The sequence below is a fragment of the Dermacentor andersoni genome, chromosome 11 (genome assembly GCF_023375885.2).
Source record: "Dermacentor andersoni chromosome 11, qqDerAnde1_hic_scaffold, whole genome shotgun sequence".
In the NCBI taxonomy this organism is placed as follows: Eukaryota; Metazoa; Arthropoda; class Arachnida; order Ixodida; family Ixodidae; genus Dermacentor; species Dermacentor andersoni.
In genome coordinates, this window is record NC_092824.1 from 84,627,975 (window position 1) to 84,651,960 (window position 23,986).

Consider the following 23,986-nt stretch of genomic DNA (forward strand, 5'->3'; position numbering starts at 1 on the left):
ATATGCACATATAGCTATCGCAAAAAAAAAAAACGCTAGGCTATAGCCTGTTCGAATCTCAATTCATTGTTGTTCACTCATATCTCGCAAAAGCTCAAATTGGATGCATACAACACTGCCTCAGCAAACGCATTTACACTCAGGCTAAGTTACATGACTGAAAAACCAATTTGTCCAAATGAGTTGTGGTTAAAAGCATCAGCCTATAGCCCATTAAGTCTTCGACGGGCTCCTTTTCCCCCAATTCTCTGAAAAGCTGAATTTCTAAGCATACATTACGCCCCGTGCAAATGAACATACGGTGACACTAACCTAAGTGATTGACAAACGAATATGCACATATAGCTATCTCAAAAAAAAAAAAAAACGCTAGGCTATAGCCTGTTCGAATCTCAATTCATTGTTGTTCACTCATATCTCGCAAAAGCTCAAATTGGATGCATACAACACTGCCTCAGCAAACGCATTTACACTCAGGCTAAGTTACATGACTGAAAAGCCAATTTGCCCAAAAGAGTTCTGGTTAAAAGCATTAGCCTATAGCCCATTAAGTCTTCCACGGAGTCCTGTTCCCCCAATTCTCTGAAAAGCTGAATTTCTAAGCGTACATTACGCCCCGTGCAAATGAACATAAGGTGACACTAACCTAAGTGATTGACAAACGAAAATGCACATATAGCTATCGGAAAAAAAAAAAAACGCTAGGCTATAGCCTGTTCGAATCTCAACTCATTGCTGTTCACTCATATCTCTTAAAAGCTCAAATTGGATGCATGCACCACTGCCTCAGCAAACGCATTTACACTCAGGCTAAGTTACATTACTGAAAAACCAATTTGTCCAAATGAGTTGTGGTTAAAAGCATCAGCCTATACCCCATTAAGTCTTCGACGGGCTCCTTTTCCCCCAATTCTCTGAAAAGCTGAATTTCTAAGCATACATTACGCCCCGTGCAAATGAACATACGGTGACACTAACCTAAGTGATTGACAAACGAATATGCACATATTGCTATCGCAAAAAAAAAAAAAAAACGCTAGGCTATAGCCTGTTCGAATCTCAATTCGTTGTTGTTCACTCATATCTCGCAAAAGCTCAAATTGGATGCATACAACACTGCCTCAGCAAACGCATTTACACTCAGGCTAAGTTACATGACTGAAAAACCAATTTGTCCAAATGAGTTGTGGTTAAAAGCATCAGCCTATAGCCCATTGAGTCTTCGACGGGCTCCCTTTCCCCCAATTCTCTGAAAAGCTGAATTTCTAAGCATACATTACGCCCCGTGCAAATGAACATACTGTGACACTAACCTAAGAGATTGACAAACGAAAATGCACATATAGCTATCGCAAAAAAAAAGAAACGCTAGGCTATAGCCTGTTCGAATCTCAATTCATTGTTTTTCGCTCATATCTCGCAAAAGCTCAAATTGGATGCATACAAAACTGCCTCAGCAAACGTATTTACACTCAGGCTAATTTACATGAATTAAAAACCAATTTGCCCAAATGAGTTGTCGTTAAAAGCATCAGCCTATAGCCCATTAAGTCTTCGACGGGCTCCTGTTCCCCCAATTCTCTGAACAGCTGAATTTCTAAGCATACATTACGCCCCGTGCAAGTGAACATACGGTGACAGTAACCTAAGTGATTGACAAACGAATATGCACATATAGCTATCGCAAAAAAAGAAAAAAACGCTAGGCCTGTTCGGATCTCAACTCATTGCTGTTCACTCATATCTCGCAAAAGCTCAAATTGGATGCATACAACACTGCCACAACAAACGCATTTACACTCAGGCTAATTTACATGACTAAAAACCAATTAGCCCGAATGAGTTGTGGGTAAAAGGATCAGCCTATACCCCATTAGAATTTCGACGCGCTCCTGTTCCCTCGCTTCTCTGCAACGCCGAATTTCTAAGGATACATTACGCCCCGTACAAGTGAACATATGCTGATACTAAACTAAACGACTGACAAACGAATAGGCGCATATTAGCTATCGCAAAAAAAAAAACGCAATAGCCTGTTCGAATCTCAACTTATTGCTGTGCACTCATATCTCTGAAAAGCTCAGTTTGGGCGCATGGAACACTGCCTCAGCTAGCGCAATTACATTCACGCTAACTTACATGATTGAAAAACCAATTTGACCAAATGAGTCGTTGTGGTTAAAAACATGAGCCTGTAACCCATTAGAACCTCGACGCGCTCCTGTTCTCTCAGTTCTTTCAGACGCTGAATTTCTAAGCGTACATTCTGCAACGTCAAATGAACCTGCGGTGACACTAACCTAAACGATTGATAAACGAATATGCACATATTAGTTATCGCGCAAAAAAAGCATCGAGCTATAGCCTAATCGTATCTCAACACTGTTCACTCTTTTCACCAAAAAGCTCAAATTGGACACATACAACACTGCTTCGGCAAACGCAATTACACTCACGCTAACGTCCATGATTGAAAAACCAATTTGCCCAAATCAGTTGTGGTGGTTCAAAACATCAGCCTTTATCCCATTAGAACATCGGCATGGTCGTGTTCCTTCACTTTTCTGAGAAGCTCAATTTCTACGCACACTTTATACGCCCCCTGCAAATGAACATACGCTGACACTTACCTAAATGATTGATAAACGAATATTTGCATATTAGTTATCACGCAAAAAAAAACGCTAGGCTATTGCCTGTTCGAATCTCACGGCACTGCTGTTGGCTCTTATCTCTTAAAGGCTCATATGGGACGTATACAACACTGCCTCAGCGAACGCAATTACACTCACGCTAAGTTACACGACTGAATGACCAATTTGCCCAAATGAGTTGTGGTTGAAAATATCAGCATATAGCCCTTTAGAACCCCGACGTGCTCCTGTTCCCTCACTTCTCTGAAAAGCGAAATTTCTACGCATACTTTACGCCCCCTGCAATTGAACATATGCTGACGGTAACTTAAGCGATTGATAAATGAATCTGGACAAATTAGTTCAAAACAATCGTAAGGATTGCGCTTACCTCGTACGCTAGGAAGTGGAACTTTGTCCGGGGTTAGGTCCCGTGCTCTCTGACCCAAAACCACGGGGAGGTCCTACGTTAATGAGCAGCGATAATTGATCGATCAAATTTTTGGTGTCTTCACAAAAGTGGGGCGAGTTGCGTTCACGCGTTAAAGGCTAAAGTTATTCAGGAAAAGATGCGACCCCTCACTCGCGCAACCACATGCACTGTTATTGGCAAAATGGCAGCCAATGCGAAATCAACCCGCGACATCGAGTCAGACTACATCTCCCATTATTGCACCGAAGACAATCTTTAAATACAAAGTAATGGGCGACACTAAACAGCGAGTAAAAAACGAAGTATACACAGGCGCTAAATTTGCATATATTAACTCGCCCAGCTTTTGTTTTGTGCTTGAAGAAAACTTTTGCCTGTTGTGATTCCGTAACGCACGCGTGTCTTCGCATCAGAAGCCTCGGCGCGACAAGAGCTCCCACCGTGTTAGTGAGGCGCGCATCGAAATACCAGCTCGCAGGGTGTGCTGGTCAGTGGATCCGCAGGGTGGGCATCAAGACACCAGGCTGCTGGAAAATCTGGTCAGCAAGACAGCACGGCGCTTCCAGACCCCATCGTACTGGACGGGTTGATTACCAGGTTCGCAGGGCAGGCTGCAACACACCAGGCCGCTATAATTTCAGCTTCAACATCAAGCTAGCTTAACGAAACATTTCATATGCGGTCTACCAATTCCATACTGTGAATATGAGGGCCTAATTTTTGCAAAATGGTCTATACTAATTCACATTTGAATCACTGCAGTATCAGCATAAAACGTGACCAGAAAATACCCGATTGGAATGCCTGTTACGGGTATATATCTTCAATGCCTTAAGGGTGCGGCTTCATGAATTATTCATGCGATCTAATAGCTCTGTAGCCAGTTTTTAAGCATGTACTAGCAGTCTTGAGTGCAGGTTCTGGAACCACATTTACACATTTACATGCAGGTGCATTACATGCATTTACGTTACAAAGCACATTTACAAATGCAGGTGAACTTGGCAACAGAACAATAAGTAGCAATAGTTTCAGAATGGTGGATGCTTCAATTTACGGTGATGGTACCTCCAATTGTGCTATATTATGTTCAGTACTTGCAAAATATTCCGAAGCCCAGGGTAGGACCGAAAATGTTTACATCACAAAAGAAAAGTAGCTCACAGCGCGATTTCCTTACTAATTCCTACACAAATATCCTGATCAGATGCACAACCCTCATAAATTCTGCAACAGTGATTCTGTAAGAATGAAAAGACTTGCAATCTTTTCCTGCCACAGCTAGCCCAAAATGAACAAAAGGAAACTGCATATTCACGTGTAGGGACCATGAGCGCAGAAGAGACAGACATGTTATACAAATTGCAATAGTTACGCAAGTGTTTCACACTGGTTGCATGAAGATTATGAGGAAGCAATAAGAAATCTTTATCAGTTCGAGCGCAAGAATGGGTTTGAAGATTAATAATAAGAAGAGAAAGGTAATGTTAAAAAGCCTGACAAAGAAACAAAAATTTACGATCGCCAGACAGCCTTTAGAGTCTGTGAAGGAGTACGTTTATCTAGGTCAATTACTCACAGGCGACCCTGACCACGAGACGAAAAGTTACACAAGATTAAAAATGTGTTGGAGTGCATACGGTTCACACTACCCAATAGTGAAAAAGAGCCTATGCCTGTAGTTCAAAAGTGTATAACCATTGAATTGTATCGGCGCCAATATATGTCTTAGAAACTTGGAGGTAAACAAAGAACATCGAGAACAAGTTAAGGACCACGCGAAGCGATCGAACGGAAAATCTTAGGCGTAACGTTAAGACACAGGATGAAATCAGTGCGAATCAGAGAGCAAAAGGGGATAGCCTACGCTCTAGTTGAGATGAAGGAAAAAATGAATTTAAGCAGGCCATGTAATGCGGGGGATCGATAACCGGTGGACCATTGCAGTTAGAGAATGGGTGACAAGGGAACGGAAGCGAAGTCGAGAACAGCAAAAAATTAGGTGGGCTAGTGACATTAGGAAATTAGCATGCGCAAGTTGGAATCAGCTAGCGTAAGACAGGGGTAATATGATATGATTGGCAGAGGCCTTCGCCCTGGCCAGTGGACATATTACAAGTGACAATGTGTTAGTAGCTCGGCATGTACGGTTGAACCTCAATAAAATGAATAACAGTATAAGGAATTTGTAAAACTTTGTTATAGCGAAACGAGATATTAGGAAATGATGAATGTGACGAACTCAGTGAAATTTCCCTTGAAGTCCCCTACAGATTCATAGCGCAGTACATGTAATAATTGATATGACGAAGTAATGGATATTAAAAAGTAATCCTAGTTCCCCGCCCAACTTTGCTATGACAGGGTTTTATTTTATTGAATATGACGAAGCAAGCCTAAAATTCACTAATCATTTTTGTCAATATTTGCATGTGTGCTATAGCATGCATGCTAATATTTCTATAGGCCTTGATTTTTAGCCCATTTAAAGGGATTATTTATGGTTTACAACATGTTTTTGATTGTTTTATTAGAATCCTTGCAGTAAAACAACGCAATAATGTTGGTGGCCAGAGTTTTGACTGATACAACTTCGTAGCACAGTATGAACACGTCTACAATTATAGTGGTCATATATTACCGCCGAATCTCGTCATAACAAAGTACCACTCGATAACACAATGCATTCGTTATAAGCGTACTCGTCGATAATGTTGAAGAAACTTCGAACATTTTTTTTTCTACTTCTTTATATCCAATAATTTGTTATATCTGATGATTCATTATATATCTTTGCACTTCGACAGGCAGTGCCAGAAGGTTCCGCCCTGCTGGATATCCTGGCCAACAGGCACCCAAAGTGGGGTAGCCGGCTGCGCGGCGACATGATGTGCAACGGAATGTTCATTCCACCGGAAAGACTGGACCACTGTGTCGCCAAAGTTGCACGCCTGATACCTGCGACCTGACATGAGCGTGCGGCAATGGCTGCTGTTCACCTCGCTGCTGCAGAAGCCAGGTGGACCTGGGAGAGACACCAAGGCGAGAGTGAGAACTGCATCCTTCGTGTCGTCATGAGCTTATCGATCTGTTGACCGCGCAAAACACTTACGGTCACGTTACAGCGCAGTCAACAGTGATTTCGCGCCATTCATTATTTTTATATGCATTACTTTCTTAACAAAACGTCGTTTTGTGCATTCAAAGCACGGAAGTAACTGGAACGCTAGTGCATTTCTACGCAAAGTTCGGGAATTCATATTTCGAAACTGGTCTCATCCTGAGAATTCGCTCCAAGTGGATCCGCGTCGCGAACTCCACGGCTAGAATTTGTTAATTGCAATTTGGATCACAAGGTAACTACTTCGAAATTTAATTAGTGAATTTGGTCAATTAGATGATTATGCATTTCATTTTTTTGCTCAAGCAGTGTCCGCCGCTTCGAGTAGACCATCTCATGAACCAGAATTGCGCCATCTTCCACAGGTAAATTTCAAAAATTATCAAAAGCGTTCGCTGAAACACCCTGTCTACATTGCGCGCAGTTTTACAACTAGTACTAATTGAATAATGTAGCTCAGTGACGCAAGCAGCCATCAATATTTAGAAGGGTAATACGTGCTTTCGTAGTTTGCATCTAGCCAACTGACTCAAAAAAAGTTTTACATCACTACTTTCTCTTTTTCCTATTGCAGTGACCAACTGATCGACGGGTCGCATGGTGTACCATGGAAAGAGACGTGACTTGCTTCCGTATTTTTCCTGAATGGACTTTCGTTGTGCGCCTTTAAAGAACCCCTGTGGATTATGTATCATACGCCTACGTTGCTTCCCGCTTTTAAATTATATTCCTCTTAAACATAGCACCACTGCAAGTTAATGGCGCATCATGTCTCATGGAATCGTTGCACGAGCTTTGAAGTAGGCACGGTGGGCGCTTCCTATCGTTCGGGGAGAATCATAACACCAATGTTCATCTTTCTCATTGGCTATTTTGCTTGTATTTGAGTTTCACTAGGGGTGTGCGAGTAATAATTCTCAAAACCAAATCAAATGCCAATCGAATAGTGTCAGAAGCAGAACAACTTGACTATAGAATAATTTTCGAATAGTTCTCAAACCAGGAACCTCCGCTCGCACCATTAATATGTTCTTTTTTAATTATAGGGTTTTACGTGCCAAAAGCACTTTCTGATTATCAGGCACGCCGTAGTGGAGGACTCCTGAAATTTTGGCCACCCGGGGTTCTTTAACGTGCACCTAAATCGAAGTACACGGGTGTTTTCGCATTTCACCCCCATCGAAATGCGGTCGCCGTGGCCGGGATTCCATCCCGCGACCTCGTGCTCAGCAGCACAACACCATAGCCACTGAGGAACCACGGCGGGTCACCATTAATATAGAGCGGTCTGCACAACCAAATATATTCACAAAATTACTAAATTGTGAATAAATTGCACGTTTTGAAGAGCAGCTTATTAATAGCACAAATTAAACAATATGCAAATGAGCAGTTTACTCGCAAGCTCAATATTAATTGATGAGTGCGAATGATGGCAGTCTAGAAAAAGAATAGAAGGAAAGCGGGAAGGAAGGACATGGCACATTAAAGCGGCTGAAGTAAAGAAATGATAAGTAACGGTCTTTGCAGTGTACCTTGTACACCGCAGTCGAACTGGTGACAATGGGCTGCTCGAGTGCAGAGCTTGAGAAATAATTTTACAGGCAATTTTACCTTGCAGAGCGAAAGGCATTGGAAAGACTACCACGCAAGAAAAGTCTCATCTTCGATGACCTCACCTTGCTGCTCTGGCTGGTACAGTTGGCCACGGTGCTGCCTCCCACGCTTGACCTGGTGACGAAGCACTAAACTCTGGCGTCGTCCTTGTCCGACAGATGGGTGCTCGACACGATCGGGTACATCTCGTGCCGGCCGTTCACAGCAGTGATGAAATAAAAAACAAAACAAAAGAACACGTGATTTGCGCATGTGGCAGGAACGGCGAAAGAAAAATGTGATAATAAGAGACAATGGGTTGCTACTCTGGGTACCATGAAACACCGAAATATTTCTGCTTTTTATTTCTCGGCCAATCATAGAGGGCGCAGTTTCCGTATGAGCCAATCACACAAGGAAAAATGGCGAATGTGGCACCATAGCGTAACTTCTGAATTGCCAGAATATCTCTAGCTTGTCTTCATACGGGACTCGGCCATTGCATAAACCAATGTCAAAAGCACAGTCCTGGGCACGTGAACATATGCTGATAATAACATAAACGATTGATAAATCAATATGCACATATTAGTTACCGCGCAAAAAAACGCCAGGCTACAGCCTGTTCGAATCCCAACGCATTGCTTTTCACTCATATATCTGAAAAGCTGAAATCGGATGCATACAACACTGCCTCAGCGAATGCAATTACACCCACACTAACGTCCATGATTTAAAAACCAATTTGCCCAAATCAGTTGTTGTGGTTCAAAACATCAGCCTTTAGCCCATTAGAACTTCGGCATGCTCCTGTTCCTTCACTTTTCTGAGAAGCTCAATTTCTACGCACACTTATTACGCCCCCTGCAAATGAACATATGCTGACACTTGCCTAAATGACTGATAAACGAATACTTGCATATTAGTTATCACGCAAAAAAAAAAATACGCTAGGCTATTGCCTGTTCGAATCTCAAGGCACTGCTGTTGGCTCTTATCTCTTAAAGGCTCAAATGGGACGTATACAACACTGCCTCAGCGAACGCAATTACACTCACGCTAAGTTACACGACTGAAAGACCAATTTGCCCAAATGAGTCGTGGTTGAAAATATCAGCATATAGCCCATTAGAACCCCGACGTGCTCCTGTTCCCTCACTTCTCTGAAAAGCGAAATTTCTACGCATACTTTACGCCCCCTGCAATTGAACATATGCTGACGATAACTTAAGCGATTGATAAATGAATCTGGACAAATCAGTTCAAAACAATCGTAAGGATTGCGCTTACCTCGTACGCTAGGAAGTGGAACTTTGACCGGGGTTAGGTCCCGTGCTCTCTGACCCAAAACCACGGGGAGGTACTACGTTAATGAGCAGCGAGAATTGATCGATCAAATTTTTGGTGTCTTCACAAAAGTGGGGCGAGTTGCGTTCACGCGTTAAAGGCTAAAGTTATTCAGGAAAAGATGCGACCACTCACTCGCGCAACCACATGCACTGTTATTGGCAAAATGGCAGCCAATGCGAAATCAACCCGCGACATCGAGTCAGACTACATCTCCCATTATTGCACCGAAGACAATCTTTAAATACGAAGTAATGGGTGAAACTAAACAGCGAGTAAAAAAACGAAGTATACACAGGCGCTAAATTTGCGTATGTTAACTCGCCCAGCTTTTGTTTTGTGCTTTTCACAAAGAAATTGTGCTTGAAGAAAACTTTTGCCCCTTGTGATTCCGTAACGCACGGGTGATCTTCGCATCAGAAGCCTCGGCGGCGACAAGAGCTCCCACCGTGTTAGTGGGGCGCGCATCGAAATACCAGCTCGCAGGGTGTGCTGGTCAGTGGATCCGCAGGGTGGGCATCAAGACACCAGGCTGCTGGAAAATCTGGTCAGCAAGACAGCACGGCGCTTCCAGACCCCATCGTACTGGACGGGTTGATTACCAGGTTCGCAGGGCAGGCTGCAACACACCAGGCCACTATAACTTCAGCTTCAACATCAAGCTAGCTTAACGAAACATTTCATATGCGGTCTACCAATTCCATACTGTGAATATGAGGGCCTAATTTTTGCAAATGGTCTATACTAATTCACATTTGAATCACTGCAGTATCAGCATAAAACGTGACCAGAAAATACCCGATTGGAATGCCTGTTACGGGTATGAATCCTCAATGCCTTAAGGGTGCGGCTTCATGAATTATTCATGCGATCTAATAGCTCTGTAGCCAGTTTTAAGCATGTACTAGCAGTCTCGAGTGCACGTTCTGGAACCACATTTACACATTTACATGCAGGTGCATTACATGCATTTACGTTACAAAGCACATTTACAAATGCAGGTGAACTTGGCAACAGAACAATAAGTAGCAATAGTTTCAGAATGGTGGATGCTTCAATTTACGGTGATGGTACCTCCAATTGTGCTTTATGGTGTTCAGTACTTGCAAAATATTCCGAAGCCCAGGGTAGGACCGAAAATGTTTACATCACAAAAGAAAAGTAGCTCACAGCGCGATTTCCTTACTAATTCCTACACAAATATCCTGATCAGATGCACAACCCTCATAAATTCTGCAACAGTGATTCTGTAAGAATGAAAAGACTTGCAATCTTTTCCTGCCACAGCTAGCCCAAAATGAACAAAAGGAAACTGCATATTCACGTGTAGGGACCATGAGCGCAGAAGAGACAGACGTGTTATACAAATTGCAATAGTTACGCAAGTGTTTCACACTGGTTGCATGAAGATTATGAGGAAGCAATAAGAAATCTTTATCAGTTCGAGCGCAAGAATGGGTTTGAAGATTAATAATAAAAAGAGAAAGGTAATGTTAAAAAGCCTGACAAAGAAACAAAAATTTACGATCGCCAGACAGCCTTTAGAGTCTGTGAAGGAGTACGTTTATCTAGGTCAATTACTCACAGGCGACCCTGACCACGAGACGAAAACTTACAAAAGAATAAAAATGTGTTCGAGCGCATACAGTATACGTTATCCAATAATGAAAGAGAGCATATCTCTGTCGTTGAAAAGTGTACAATCATTGAATTGTATCGGCGCCAATATATGTGTTAGAAACTTGGAGGTAAACAAAGAACCTCGAGAACAAGTTAAGGACCACGCGAGGCAATCGAACGGAAAATGTTAAGCGTAACGTTAAGACACAGGATGAGAGCGGTGTGAATCAGAGAGCAAAAGGGGATAGCCGATATTTTAGTTGAAATTAAGAAAAAATGCATCTAAGCAGGCCATGCATTAGTGGGGTTGATAACTTGCGGACCATTAGAGTTACAGAATGGGTGCCAACGGAAGGAAAGCAAAGTCGAGGACAGCAGAAAATTATGTGGGCTGGTGAGATTAGAAAATTTGCATGCGCAAGTTCGAATCAGCTAGCGTAAGACAGGGCTGATCTGAGATCGATGGGAGAGGCCTTCGCCCTGCCCTGTGGACATAAAATCAGCGACAATGTGCTAGTTACTAGTTCAGCATATACGGTTGAACCTCAATACAACGAATAACGGCATAAGGAATTTGTAAAATTTTGTTATAGCGAAACGAGATATTACGAAATAATGGATATGACGAACTCAGCGAAATTTCCCTTGAAATCCCCTACAGATTCATAGTGCACTACATGTAATAATTGATATGACGAAGTAATAGATATGAGAAAGTAATCCTTGTTCCCCCTCCAACTTTGCTACGACAGGTTTTTATTTTATTGAATATGACGAAGCAAGTCTAAAATTCACTAATCATTTTTGTCAATATTTGCATATATGCTATAGCTTGGAGGCTATTTCTATACGGCTTGATTTTTAGCCCATATAAAGGGATTATTTATGGTTCACAACATGTTTTTGATTGTTTTATTAGAATCCTTGCAGTAAAACAACGCAATAATGTTGGTGGCCAGAGTTATGACTGATACAACTTCGTAGCGCAGTATGAACACGTCTACAATTATAGTGGTCATATATTACCGCCGAATCTCGTTATAACAAAGTACCACCCGATAACACAATGCATTCGTTATAAGTGTACACGTCGATAATCTTGAAGAAACTTCGAAAACTTTTTTCCCTACTTCGTTATATCCAATAATTTGTTATATCTGATGATTCATTATATATCTTTGCACTTCGACAGGCAGTGCCAGAAGGTTGCGCCCTGCTGGACATCCTGGCCAACAGGCACCCAAACTGGGGTAACCGGCTGCGCGGCGACATGATGTGCAATGGAATGTTCATTCCACCGGAAAGACTGGAGCACTGTGTCGCCAAAGTTCCACGCCTGATACCTGCGACCTGACATGAGCGTGCGGCAATGGCTGCTGTTCACCTCGCTGCTCCAGGAGCCAGGTGGACCTGGGAGAGACACCAAGGCGAGAGTGAGAACTGCATCCTTCGTGTCGTCATGAGCTTATCGATTCGTTGACCGCGCAAAGCACTTACCGTCACGTTACAGCGCAGTCAACAGCGATTTCGCGCCCTTGGTTATCTTTATATGAAAAAATTTCTTAACAAAACGTTGTGTTGTGCATTCAAAGCACAGAAGTATCTGGAACGCTAGTGCATTTCTCCGCAAAGTTCGGGAATTCATATCTGGAAACTGGTCTCATCCTGATAATTCGCTCCAAGTGGATCCTCCACGCGAACTCCATGGCTAGAATTTGTTAATTGCAATTTGGGTCATAAGGTCATAAGGTAACTACTTAGAAATTTAATTAGTGAATTTGGTCAATTAGATGATTATGCATTTCATTTTTTTGCTCAAGCAGTGTCCGCCGCTTCGAGTAGACCACCTCATCAACCAGAATTGCGCCATCTTCCACAGGTAAATTTCGAAAATTATTAAAACCGTTCGCTGAAACACCCTGTCTACATTGCGCGCAGTTTTACAACTGGTACTAATTGAAAAATGAGCTCAGTGACGCAAGCAGCGATCAATATCTAGAAGGGAAGTGCTTTCGTAGTTTGCATCTAGCCAACAGACTCAAAAAAAGTTTTACATCACTACTTTCTCTTTTTCTTATTGCAGTGGCCAACTGATCGACGGGTCGCATGGTGTACCATGGAAAGCTACGTGACTCGCTTCCGTATTTTTTCTGCATGGCCTTTCGTTGCGAGCCTTTCAAGAACCCCTCTGGATTATGTACCGTACGCCTACGTTGCTTCCCGCTTTTAAGGAATAACACTCTGAAAGCTAGCACCACTGCAAGTTAATGGCGCATCATGTCTCATGGAATCATTGCACGAGCTTTGAAATAAGCACGGTGGGCGCTTCCTATCGTTCGGGGAGAATCACAACACCAATGTTCATCTTTCTCATTGGCTATTTTGCTTGTATTTGAGTTTCACTAGGGGTGTGCGAGTAATAATTCTCAAAACCAAATAAAATGCCAATCGAATAGTGTCAGAAGCAGAACAACTTGACTATAGAATAGTTATCGAATAGTTCTCGAACCAGGAACCTCCGCTCGCACCATTAATGTTTTTTTTTTTTATTTGTAGGGTTTTACGTGCCAAAAGCACTTTCTGATTATCAGGCACGCCGTAGTAGAGGACTCCGGAAACTTTGGCTACCCGGGGTTCTTTAACGTGCACCTAAATCTAAGTACACGGGTGTTTTCGCATTTCACCCCCATCGAAATGCGGTCGCCGTGGCCGGGATTCCATCCCGCGACCTCGTGCTCAGCAGCACAACACCATAGCCACTGAGGAACCACGGTGGGTCACCATTAATATAGAGCGGTCTGCACAACCAAATATATTCACAAAATTACTAAATTGTGAATAAATTGCACGTTTTGAAGAGCAGCTTATTAATAGCACAAATTAAACAATATGCAAATGAGCAGTTTACTCGCAAGCTCAATATTAATTGATGAGTGTGAATGATGGCAGTCTAGAAAAAGAATAGAAGGAAAGCGGGAAGGAAGGACATGGCACATTAAAGATGCTGAAGTAAGGAAATGACAAGTAACGGTCTTTGCAGTGTACCTTGTACACCGCAGTCGACCTGGTGACAATGGGCTGCTCGAGTGCAGAGCTTGAGAAATAATTTTACAGGCAATTTTACCTTGCAGAGCGAAAGGCATTGGAAAGACTACCACGCAAGAAAAGTCTCGTCTTCGATGACCTCACCTTGCTGCTCTGGCTGGTACAGTTGGCCACGGTGCTGCCTCCCACGCTTGACCTGGTGACGAAGCACTAAACTCTGGCGTCGTCCTTGTCCAACAGATGGGTGCTCGACACGATCGGGTACATCTCGTGCCGGCCGTTCACGGCAGTGATGAAATAAAAAAAAAAAAAAAAAAAATACGTGATTTGCGTATGTGGCAGGAACGGCGTAAGAAAATGTGATAGTAAGAGACACTGGGTTGCTACTCTGGATACCATGAAACTCCGAAATATTTCTTCTTTCTTTTCTCGGCCAATCATAGCGGGGGCAGTGTCCCTATGAGCCAATCACACAAGGAAAAATGGCGAATGTGATAACATAGCGTAACTTCTGAATGGCCAGAACATCTCTAGCTTGTCTTCATACGGGACTCGGCCATTGCATAAACCAATGTCAAAAGCACAGTCCTGGGCACGTGAATATATGCTGATAATAACATAAACGATTGATAAATCAATATGCACATATTAGTTACCGCGCAAAAAAACGCCAGGCTACAGCCTGTTCGAATCCCAACGCATTGCTTTTCACTCATATATCTGAAAAGCTGAAATCGGATGCATACAACACTGCCTCAGCGAATGCAATTACACCCACACTAACGTCCATGATTTAAAAACCAATTTGCCCAAATCAGTTGTTGTGGTTCAAAACATCAGCCTTTAGCCCATTACAACTTCGGCATGCTCCTGTTCCTTCACTTTTCTGAGAAGCTCAATTTCTACGCACACTTATTACGCCCCCTGCAAATGAACATATGCTGACACTTGCCTAAATGACTGATAAACGAATACTTGCATATTAGTTATCACGCAAAAAAAAAAAAAAAAATACGCTAGGCTATTGCCTGTTCGAATCTCAAGGCACTGCTGTTGGCTCTTATCTCTTAAAGGCTCAAATGGGACGTATACAACACTGCCTCAGCGAACGCAATTACACTCACGCTAAGTTACACGACTGAAAGACCAATTTGCCCAAATGAGTCGTGGTTGAAAATATCAGCATATAGCCCATTAGAACCCCGACGTGCTCCTGTTCCCTCACTTCTCTGAAAAGCGAAATTTCTACGCATACTTTACGCCCCCTGCAATTGAACATATGCTGACGATAACTTAAGCGATTGATAAATGAATCTGGACAAATTAGTTCAAAACAATCGTAAGGATTGCGCTTACCTCGTACGCTAGGAAGTGGAACTTTGACCGGGGTTAGGTCCCGTGCTCTCTGACCCAAAACCACGGGGAGGTCCTACGTTAATGAGCAGCGAGAATTGATCGATCAAATTTTTGGTGTCTTCACAAAAGTGGGGCGAGTTGCGTTCACGCGTTAAAGGCTAAAGTTATTCAGGAAAAGATGCGACCACTCACTCGCGCAACCACATGCACTGTTATTGGCAAAATGGCAGCCAATGCGAAATCAACCCGCGACATCGAGTCAGACTACATCTCCCATTATTGCACCGAAGACAATCTTTAAATACGAAGTAATGGGTGAAACTAAACAGCGAGTAAAAAAACGAAGTATACACAGGCGCTAAATTTGCGTATGTTAACTCGCCCAGCTTTTGATGATGATGATGTGTAGTGTTTTATGGCGCAAGGGCCAGGTATGGCCAAAGAGCGCCATGACAAATGGTAGTGTTAACGATGTATTATGGAAGATGTGACTTGGCTGTAAAGTGGCCTAAAAATAGTCGCTGTAAAGTGCGTAAAATCTACGTGCTATAAAATTATGGCGATGATTAATGACGAAGACTGAAGATTAAAATCCATCGTAAAAGAATGATGCATTGTTTAAAATATGCGAGACGTTAAATTGCTTACAGCACAACAGCCTCGCCAGAGCCCTTGAACCACAAGGGCCTAGAGGCATGTGCTTATTCAAAATAATTATCCCAGCGACATCCTCAGAAGAGAGGAAGCGCTACGAACGTGTGGGGCTAATAACATGCAACACAACATCTTTCAGAAAGCCTAAGACGGCGTTGGTGTCAAAGAGTGGTTCTGGACCAAGTAACATAACAGGATGAAGGGGGATGTGGTGCCTGTATGCTAAGAGAAAATGTTTTTTTCTCTCGGGTTCGGCTTCCCGACACTCCAGTAGGACGTGGAGGACGGTCAGCCTCTCCCCGCATCTACCACAGGTTGGAGGCTCGTTTCCCGTGAGTAAAAAGTTATGTGTGCCAAAAGTGTGTCCTATTCTTAGGCGGCAGAATAGCACATCTGTCCGGCGGCATTTTGTTACAAGAGGCCAGAAACCTAATTGTGGCTTTATTACATGCAGTTTATTATTTATTTCTTCGTCCCACATGCGTTGCCAGTGGCTTCGTAGTTTCCTTCTTAAGAAAGGCTTCAGGTCTGTGACAGGGACTGAAGCAGTAGGATTATCTGCATGCAATGAGATTGATGTGGCCATCTGGTCGGCTAGAACGTTTCCCTCGATGCCCCTATGTCCAGGCACCCAGCATATGATCACATGTTGGTTAGATATATATGCTTTGCACAGTGCGGAGTAGAGCTCATTAAATACTGGATTTTTGTGATTACAGAAAGACATCAAGGCCTTCACAACACTGAGGGAGTCCGTATATATAATTGATTTCTGGAGTTCTGATTTATTTATATGCTTTACGGCCGACAGCAGTGCGTAGGCCTCAGCCGTAAAGATACTAGTTTCCGGGTGCAGTACGTCGGATTCCGAGAAGGATGGACCGACGGCTGCATAGGATACCCCGTCGTGTGACTTTGATGCGTCTGTGTAGAACTCCGTGCAGGAGTATTTGTGCTGGAGTTCCCGGAAATGCATCTTGATTTCAATCTCTGGGGCATGCTTTGTGACTTCCACGAACGATATATCACATTGTATGAGCTGCCACTCCCAAGGAGGTAGCAGCTTGGCTGGATGCATTAGGCGAAGCTCGAGGAGTGGAACGTGCATTTCTTCGCTAAGCTCCCTCACACGCAGCGAGAAAGGCTGTCTTACGGACGGACGATTGCGAAAGAGTGTAGCACATGTCATGTCATTAATGGTACTAAAACAGGGATGTTGGGGGTTTGAGTGGACTTTCAGAAAATATGTATGGCTGATGTATGTTCTCTGCAGATGAAGTGACCACTCATTTGATTCTACATATAAACTTTGTATGGGACTCGTTCTGAAAGCGCCAGTGGCCAGTCGGATTCCTAGATGGTGGACCGGATCTAGCATCTTTAGCGCGCTCGGGGCTGCAGAATGATAGATCACGGCACCGTAGTCCAACCGCGATCGGATGAGGCTCTTGTAAAGATTCATTAAACATTTCCTGTCGCTGCCCCATGCTGTGTGGGATAACACTTTAAGTAAGTTCATTGTTCTTAAGCATTTGACCTTGAGGTACTTTATGTGTGGAATGAAAGTTAATTTTGAATCAAGTATGATGCCTAAGAACTTGTGTTCTTTGTTCACAGGAATTCGCTGACCATACATTTCGATACTGGGTTCTGCAATGAGCCCTCTCTTTCTTGTGAAAAGCACACAAGAACTTTTGTTGGGGTTAAATTTAAATCCGTTTTCATCTGCCCATTTGGACACTTTGTTCAAGCCCTGTTGTACTTGCCTCTCGCATACTGTAAGGTTGCAGGATTTGAAACCTATCTGTATGTCGTCTACGTAAACAGAATAAAAAATGGCTGGCGGTAATGAAGCACGAAGCGTGTTCATTTTTAAGATGAAGAGCGTGCAGCTAAGTACACCTCCTTGGGGTACACCAGTTTCCTGTATAAAAGGTCGCGACAATACATTGCCGACTTTCACACGGAATGTACGGTTGGACAAATAGCTTTCTATTAGGACGAGCATATTGCCACGGATGCCAATTCCCGACAAGTCTCTCAAGATTCCATAACGCCACGCAGTGTCGTACGCCTTCTCCATATCGAGGAATACGGATAGGAAATATTGTTTATGTAGAAAGGCGTCGCGAATGTTGCCCTCAATGCGCACAAGGTGATCGGTTGTGGACCGCCCTTGTCTAAAGCCACACTGAAAGGGATCGAGCATATTGCTTAGTTCAAGGAAATGTACAAGTCTGCGGTTAACCATTTTTTCAAAAAGCTTACAAATACAGTTTGTAAGGGCTATCGGACGGTAACTTGCCGCCAAGGAAGGGTCCTTGCCCTGTTTAAGAACAGGGACCACAATCGCTTCTTTCCATGTGGATGGGAGGTTTCCCGCAGCCCAAATAGCGTTGAAAAGCGTGAGTAGTGTGAGTTTGGTGTCAGCGTGTAAGTTTCTGATCATTTCGTACATGACCCTATCAGGTCCCGGCGCAGAGCCCCTGCATGTGGTCAAGGCAGCTCTCAACTCAGCAATATTGAAAGGCCGGTTATAAGGTTCATTCTGCCTGGATTTTCGTATTATGGGCTTACATTCTTCTATTTGTTTGTATCTCAAAAATGATTGCGAATAATGGTTTGAACTCGACACGCTCTCGAAGTGTTCCCCAAGTGAATCTGCCTGATCTTTTAGTGTTTCACCTTGTGTGTTTACCAAAGGAAGTGAATATGTTTGTCGCCCTTTTATCCTATTAACCCGGTTCCAGACTTTGGCCTCATCTGTATACGAGTTGATACCGGATAAAAACGTCTGCCAACTCTCTCTTCTAGCCTGTCGGCGTGTTCGCCTGCCTTGCGATTTCACTTTCTTAAAGTTAAACAGATTCTCCGCAGTGGGAGAGGCGCGTAGCAACCCCCACGCTTTGTTCTGTTTCTTACGAGCGATCCTACAGTCCTCGTTCCACCACGGGACACGCCGTTTGCATGCCAAGCCATTTACTTGTGATATACATTTAGTTGCGGCATCTATTATGAAGGCTGTAAAGTATTCCACGGCAGCATCAATTCCTAACGAGGACATCTCATCCCATGAAATACTACTTAAAGTTCGGAATTTCTCCCAGTCTGCTGTATCAATCTTCCACCTAGGAGCTTGTGGAGGAAATTCATTTTCTTTAAATGTTCTTAGCAATACGGGGAAGTGATCGCTCCCGTAAGGATTGCTCGTAACTTCCCATTCGAGTTCGAGCAGTAAAGAGGCGGATACTATACTAAGATCTATTGACGAAAAGGTTCTGTTCGCAAGAGAGTAATATGTGGGTTCTTTCTTATTTAGAAGGCACGCTCCAGAAGAGTAAAGGAACTGTTCAACGAGACGCCCTCGCGCATCGATACGAGAGTCTCCCCACAAGGTGCTGTGTGCATTGAAATCGCCAAGAACAACATAAGGTTCTGGCAATTCGTCTATAAATGACTGGAATTCATGTTTGTTTAATTTGTAGTGTGGGGGTACGTAAAGCGAGCTAATGGTGATGAGTTTGTTTAGGAGGACAGCTCGAACTGCCACTGCTTCAAGAGGCGTTTGGAGCTGTAAATGTTGACACGCAATGCTTTTGTGGATAACTATAGCTACCCCTCCCGATGATGCGATAGCATCATCGCGATCTTTGCGAAAAGTTATATACTGTCGGAGAAAGTTTGTGTGTTTTGATTTTAGGTGTGTTTCCTGTAAACACAGCACTTTTGGATTGTGTTTGTGTATGAGTTCTTGTACGTCATCCAGGTTTCTAAGAAGACCTCTGACGTTCCATTGAATAATTTGTGTATCCATATTTAGAGTAAATTGGTGCTGTGTGTACGGAAACGGAAAGATGTCTTAGATTACAGAGCCCTTTCGAGGCCCTGTAATAGGTGTTTTGTTCTTTTTGAAGCGTTCGAGCGATTCTCGACGCTCCTTAGGCGCTTGGTGCGCCTTGGGGACAGGTGTAGTGTCCATTGCCTCGTGTGAGGCGCCGGACAAGCGCTCTTGCGAGCGAGTGGTTTTCAGAGGGAGTCCCGCCTTGGAGGGCAAGACCCCTGCGCCCACCAGCCCGGAGGTCGATGGGGCTCCCTGAGGGATTTGGCTGCGCTGGCCGTTGCCAGCGCTGGAAGGGGCCTCGGAGGCTGGGGCAGCGTCGGCTGCGTCCACCTTCGGGGTCGATGGCCCCGTCTGCTGGGTAGACGGAGCAGCGCTAGCTGCAACCGCCGCGGGGGCAGATGGCGTAACCGCCGACTCACTGCCTGTGGGTCGGACAGCCGCCGGAGGCCGTTGTGACGCTGCCCCCTTACGCGCCACATCGGCAAAGCTACTCTTAGACAGGTATGCTACCCGCCTGCGTGCCTCTTTGTACGATATGTTTTCTTTAACTTTGATTGTGACTATTTCTTTTTCTTTCTTCCAAGACGGGCACGACCGCGAGTATGCGGCGTGCTCGCCTTCACAGTTTACACAATGGAGAGTGTTCACGCAAGCTTCAGAAGTATGTTCGTGTGCACTGCACTTCGCACAGGTTTGACGGCCTCGGCAGCTCTGCGAACTGTGGCCGAAGCGTTGGCATTTGAAACATCTAAGCGGATTTGGCACATATGGCCTAACACGGAGCTTGATGTACCCGGCCTCTACAGACTCGGGCAAAATACTTGAGCCAAAAGTCAATATAAGGTGTTTGGTCTTGATTTCTTTGCTGTCACGCCTGATCTTAATTCTTTTAACATTGATAACGTTCTGGTCACTGAAGCCCTCCAAGAGTTCATCCTCAGTGAGCTCCAGCAAGTCATCGTCCGAGACAACACCACGGCTTGTGTTCATGGTACGGTGCGGGGTTACTGTTACTTGAATCTCCCCAAATGACACAAGTTTCGGCAGCTTCTCATACTGCTTCTGATTTTGGAGCTCCAAAAGGAGATCACCACTTGACATTCTCGAAACCTTATATCCTGTACCGAAAACTTCGGTCAAAGACTTGGAAACAAGGAATGGTGAAATGGATCGCACAAGTTTGTCTGGCTTTTCTGAGTGAATCACGTGGAATCGAGGAAAGTTGTGGACTTGTTGTCCGAAAAATTGAAAGAGATCTTCGGTGCGCCCTCGTTTCTGAGGGCGATCAGGAAGTTTGGGGAAGGAAGTTTCCATGAAAATGTATAAAAATTCGGCAACAGCGCCGACCGCCCACCACGGAGCCCAACGAGGGGACGCGGCAGAGCTTGCATGCAAGTCTGCACGACGCCAGTCGTACGCCGCCACTATAACCAAATATGGTGTACCCAAGGTTGGATAGCCACACAGGGTTAACCCTTGCCGCCAAGGTAAACGGAAGTAAACAGAAGAGAGAAGGAGACAGGAAAGGTGGAAAGTAAGGGAAAGACAAAGGTTGTAGGGAGAGAGTGACAGGAAAAGGCGACTGCCGATTTCCTCCAGGTGGGTCAGTCTGGAGGTGCCGTCTATGTGAAGCCGAGGCCGAAGAGGTGTGTTGCCTCCGCCGGGGGGCCTTAAAGGTCCAAACACCCAGCTTCGGCTCAACCACCAGGATCCCCTTTTCCCCAGACACGGCTAAGCCGCGCACGGCTACGCGCGGGAGGGTCCAACCCTCGTGTGCTCGGGTACGTGGTGTCGCAACGCACCAAACGCCTGCTCGCGCAGACGCCCCTGCGGGGCGCCCAGCTTTTGTCTTGTGCTTTTCACAAAGAAATTGTGCTTGAAGAAAGCTTTTGCCTGTTGTGATTCCGTAACGCACGCGTGGTCTTCCCATCAGAAGCCTCGGCGGCGACAAGAGCTCCCACCGTGTTAGTGGGGCGCGCATCGAAATACCAGCTCGCAGGGTGTGCTGGTCAGCGGATCCGCAGGGTGGGCATCAAGACACCAGGCTGCTGGAAAATCTGGTCAGCAAGACAGCACGGCGCTTCCAGACCCCATCGTACTGGACGGGTTGATTACCACGTTCGCCGGGCAGGCTGCAACACACCAGGCTGCTATAACTTCAGCTTCAACATCAAGCTAGCTTAACGAAACATTTCATATGCGGTCTACCAATTCCATACTGTAAATATGAGGGCCTAAGTTTATGCAAATGGTCTATACTAATTCACATTTGAATCACTGCAGTATCAGCATAAAACGTGACTAAAAAATACCCGATTGGAATGCCTGTTACGGGTGTGAATCTTCAATGCCTTAAGGGTGCGACTTCATGAATTATTCATGCGATCTAATAGCTCTGTAGCCAGTTTTTAAGCATGTACTAGCAGTCTCGAGTGTACGTTCTGGAACCACATTTACACATTTACATGCAGGTGCATTACATGCGTTTACGTTACAAATCACTTATATAAATGCAGGTGAACTTGGCAACGGAACAATAAGTAGCAATAGTTTCAGAATTGTGGATGCTTCAATTTACGGTGATGGTACCTCCAATTGTGCTTTATGGTGTTCAGTGCTTGCAAAATATTCCGAAGCCCAGGATAGGACCGAAAATTTTTACCTCGCAAAAGAAAAGTAGTTTACAGCGTGATTTCTTTACTAATTCCTACACAAATATCCTGATGAGATGCACAACCCTCATAAATTCTGTAACAGTGATTCTGTAAGAATGAAAACAGTTGCAATCTTTTCCTGCCACAGCTAGCCCAAAATGAACAAAAGGAAACTGCATATTCACGTGTAGGGACCATGAGCGCAGAAGAGACAGACATGTTATACAAATTGCAATAGTTACGCAAGTTTTTCACACTGGTTGCATGAAGATGATGAGGAAGCAATAAGAAATCTTTATCAGTTTGAGCGCGAGAGTGGGTTTGAAGATTAATAATAACAAGGGAAAGGTAATGTTAAAAAGCCTGGCAAAGAAACAAGAATTTATGATCGCCAGACAGCCTTTAGAGTTTGTGAATGAGTACGTTTATCTAGGTCAATTACTCACAGGCGACCCTGACCACGAGACGAAAAGTTACACAAGAATAAAAATGTGTTGGAGTGCATACGGTACACATTATCCAATAGTGAAAAAGAGCCTATCCCTGTAGTTCAAAAGTGTATAATCATTGAATTGTATCGGCGCCAATATATGTGTTAGAAACTTGGAGGTAAACAAAGAACCTCGAGAACAAGTTAAGGACCACGCGAAGCGATCGAACGGAAAATGTTATGCGTAACGTTAAGACACAGGACGAAAGCGGTGCGAATCAGAGAGCAAAAGGGGATAGCCTACACTCTAGTTGACATGAAGAAAAAAAAATGGATTTAAGCAGGCCATGTAATGCGTCGGGTTGATAACCGCTGGACCATTGCAGTTAGAGAATGGGTGCCAAGGGAATGGAAGCGAAGTCGAGAACAGCAAAAAATTAGGTGGGCTAGTGACATTAGGAAATTCGCATGCGCAAGTTGGAATCAGCTAGCATAAGACAGGGCTAATATGATATCGTTGGCAGAGGCCTTCGCCCTGCCCAGTGGACATAAAACAAGTGACAATGTGTTAGTAGCTGAGCATGCACGTTTGAACCTCAATAAAATGAATAACGGTATAAGGAATTTGTAAACTTTGTTATAGCGAAACGAGATATTAAGAAATAATGAATGTGACGAACTCAGTGAAATTCCCCTTGAAGTCCCCTACAGATTCATAGCGCAGTACATGTAATAATTGATATGACGAAGTAATGGATACGAAAAAGTAATCCTAGTTCCCCCTCCAACTTTGCTATGACAGTGTTTTATTTTATTGAATATGACGAAGCAAGCCTAAAATTCACTAATCATTTTTGTCAATATTTGCATGTGTGCTATAGCATGCATGCTAATATTTCTATAGGCCTTCATTTTTAGCCCATTTAAAGGGAATACTTATGGTTTGAAACATGTTTTTGATTGTTTTATTAGAATGCTTGCAGTAAAACAACGCAATAATGTTGGTGGCCAGAGTTATGACTGATACAACTTCGTAGGACAGCATGAACACGTCTACAATTATAGTGGCCATATATTACCGCTGAATCTCGTCATAACAAAGTACCACCCGATAACACAATGCGTTCGTTATAAACGTACACGTCGATAATGTTAAACTTCGAAAAATTTTATCCCTACTTCGTTATATACAATAATTTGTTATATCTGATGATTCATATATCTGCACTTCGAAAGGCAGTGCCAGAAGGTTCCGC

General features: G+C 43.8%; 1 long non-coding RNA gene across 1 annotated transcript in view; it reads right to left on the bottom strand.

Annotated features, from left to right (window-relative positions):
• Window positions 1-3,768, bottom strand: part of LOC129381496 (uncharacterized) — a 37,243-nt gene extending 33,475 nt beyond the window's left edge. Inside the window, exon 1 of the long non-coding RNA XR_008609667.2 lies at window positions 3,025-3,768. This is a non-coding gene — a long non-coding RNA (uncharacterized lncRNA). The remainder of the gene's footprint in view (window positions 1-3,024) is intronic.
• Window positions 3,769-23,986: the final 20,218 nt, after the last annotated feature.